This window comes from Nicotiana attenuata, unplaced genomic scaffold, assembly GCF_001879085.1.
Source record: "Nicotiana attenuata strain UT unplaced genomic scaffold, NIATTr2, whole genome shotgun sequence".
Lineage (NCBI taxonomy): Eukaryota > Viridiplantae > Streptophyta > Magnoliopsida > Solanales > Solanaceae > Nicotiana > Nicotiana attenuata.
Genome location: NW_017673424.1, coordinates 25,014 through 28,526, shown reverse-complemented (window position 1 = coordinate 28,526; position 3,513 = coordinate 25,014).

Genomic DNA, 3,513 nt, shown 5'->3' with positions numbered 1-3,513 from the left:
TTACATGCATCTCAATCGACTATTTCACCGGACATCTGCTAGCTGCCTATTAAAGTTTAGGCAAATGGAAAGAAATCAAACTGTGATAACCCGATAGGTCATCTAGAGTTTTAGACCTTAACTTTATATTTCGAAACCTCAAATAGCTCTTTTTAGCCTTCCTTGAGTTGCGTGCGAAGTCCGCGCCTTTTTCTGAAAAGCCTTTATGTGAAAAATTGATTAAAATGTGAATTCGTATCTTAAAAATCCATTTGAGCTGACTTCGGTCAACATTTTGAGCAAACGGAGCCGGACCCGTATTTTGACGGTCCCGGTGTGTAACACCCCGCACATTCGGATAAGGTATGAATAAGTTAAAGGAGTATTAAGGTTATATTTTAGACATATGAAGTCCTATCGGGATGATTATGGGTGAAAATAGTTGTTTCAAAATCAAGATGGAAAGTAAGGTGCATAAGATTTGACAAAATCGACTAAGTTTGCAGAAGGTCTATCTTCCATCAAGGTTTAGGGAAATGTGTAAGGAATTTGGGAATAAAAAAAGCATGAAAGTTGTAGGCCATTGAAATAGTTTTTGAACAATATATTATGGAGCCCGAACGCATCTCTGTGCAAAAAGTTATGCTCGTTTTACAGAACAGTATGCGATATGCGCGCCCTGTAGCGCCCCCCCAACGCGACAGCGCTAATTTTGAGGCAGTGTTACTGCCGTTTTGCGCGGTCAGTAGCGCGTTCAGGTCTCCAGGAGCGCGGACGCGCTCGTGGAGGATCGTTTTAAAGCCATATTTCGTCCCCCATAGCCCCAAAACATAAATACTTGCTCTAGAAAGGGGAACTCTCAAAAACCTAACTCCTTAAGGGTCCTTCCACCACCCAAGGTAAGTTCTAATGGTGATTCTAAGTTAATTTCAATTTTCTAACATCTTATTAACATTGGTAAACCCTCCAAATCATTAAATATTTGATTGAGACATCATTGTTGAGAGAAGGAACCCTAGAACTCGACTTCAAGAGGATTGAATTTTAAAAAGGTAATGTCTTCATCCTCTAATTGATTATACTATTGGATTAATGATTATAGACTCTAGTTCATGAGATATGTTTTGATGGCTTTGATAGAAAAGCATGAACGGTTATAGGTTTGGGGTGTTGATTGTTGATATTAATTAAGGGCGTTGTTTACCTTATGTGTGATAAAGAATAATGTTGATTATAACCATTTGAGACTTTAGAATTTATCTAGGAGCAAGAGAATGAGTTATTGGGTGTAGAGACACCATTACTAAGGACTATGAAGCTTTATGTCACCAAGTGTTTGAGAAAATGCTTAAGTGACTAAAACATGAGAATTATTGCTAATATGGAATCCCTTTGACTTGTATTGATATAGATTAAAGTTGAAAGGGTTGGCGAATATTGTATTACGCTCAAGAGCAGGAAATTAAGGTATGTGAGGCTAACTCTATATGTTTGGGAATGTTAATGATTCTCCCTACATTACGTTTCTTTTACCACGTTATCAATTTCCTCGGAAATATAGTTAAGCCTAGTTCCTTGAATAGTTGTAAAACTTCTATTCTCTAGCGTCATAACTCGTTCATGACTTTCATTCCGAACGTTGCGAGCTCAGTTCGTATTCAATATAGACTTGGGTTTGATGTCCCTGAGTCACAGTATAGCTTACTCAACATGTTATTGTAACGACTCGACTGGTCGTTTTGAGCAATTGCGCCCGATTCGGTAGTTTGAGGTCTCGAGCAGCTTCACATTGGGTATATTGATGTGTATGCGTGGTTGGATTCGGTTTCCGAATGAATTAGAAAAACCGAAAGAAGGAACCTAGTTGTGGAAGTTTAAACAGTGAAAATTTGACCGGAATTGGACTTTTGAGTAAACAGCCCCGGAATGGGTCGTGGGTGATCCCAACAGCTTCGCATTGTGATTTTGGACTTAGGAGCGTGTCCGGATTTGGATTTGGGGGTCCGTAGGGTAATTTGAGGTGTTTCGGCGGAAGTTGAAAAAGTTGAAGTTTTGAAAATGGAAAAGTTTGACCCATAGTTGACTTTTGTGATATCGAGGTCGGAATGCGATTCCGAGAGTTGGAGCGGCTCCGTTACGTCAATTTGGACTTGTCTGCAAAATTTTGCGCTATTCCGAGTTGAATTGATAGGTTTCGGCATGAGATTTGATATTTGAAGATTTGGAAATTCATAAGCTTGATTTTTGGTTTGATTCGTTGTTTGGTTGTTGTTTTATGTGATTTGAAACCTCGGGCGAGTCCGTGTTAGGTTATATGACTGGTTTGCGTGATTAGAAGGGGTCCCGGGGGGCCTCGAGTATGTTCCGGGGGGGCTACGGGTCATTTTTCCCTTATTTTTGAACTGCTGTTTTCTGCTTCTGGTATCCTCTTTCGCATTCGCGAATAGCCTTCGCGTTCGTGAAGCTTTGTTGCTGACCACCTGAAATCCTTCTTCGCGTTCGTGTAGCTCTGTCTCTCCCTACATCGCGTTCGCGTAGTTATGTCGTTCCACTCTTCGCGTTCGCGTACTAGTTCACGCGTTCGCGAGGAGCAGTCCTTGGGGCACAGATTTCCCTTCTTCGCGTTCGCGGACGTATTGTTGCGTTCGCAATGAGTAACCTGATCACCTTCACTTTTTCTTCTTCGTGAACACGGTCCTCCCTTCGCGTTCGCGATGCACAAAAATCTGGGCAGATAGAATATATCCCAAAATCGAGGGTTTCACCATTTTCATCATATTTGGACTTCTAGAGCTCGGTTCTTGGCAATTCTTGGTGGGTTTTTCACCTAATTCGATTGGCTAAGTGTGCTTCAATTATAATTAAATATATTCCATGAATTTGTCCTTACTTTTGTCATTTAAATTTTGTTTGGGGTTGGGGAAAGAGTTGGTTTTTGAAGAAAAGTTCTAAAATGAAAAATCGTGATTTGAGGGACCAAATGGTATCGGAATTTAGTAAATTTTATATGGCTAAACTCATTTTGGAATGGGTGATCGGATTTTGTAAAAATTTGACGGGTTCCGAGGTGCCGGCCTGGGGGTCGACTTTTGGGTCGATTTTTATATCTTTGTAAAGATTGAAACTTTATGATCCGAAATAGTTTCTTATGTGTTTTATCTGTGTTTTGAAGTTAATTTGGTTAGATTTGAGCCGTCCGGAGGTCACCCGAGAAGTGCATTGTAGAGTATCGGTTTGTCGTCTTTGAGGTAAGTATCTTGCCTAACCTTGTGTGGGGGACTTCCCATTAGGAATTGAGTCTTCTATGCTAATTATAGTCCGTGCATGTGAGGTGACGAGTTTGTGCTCGGACTTAATTGTGGAAAGTATTTCTTTAGGGTTCTTAGGTTCTTATGTTCAAATGTGGAAAGTATTTCGTTATGATTGAGTTTGATGAATGCTTAAACTGTCTCTATATGCTCCATATGATATTGTTAGCTTTCCTTGAATTCCTACGTGTTGCGTTGACCCTTAGTTGCCTTAATTAAAGTGATT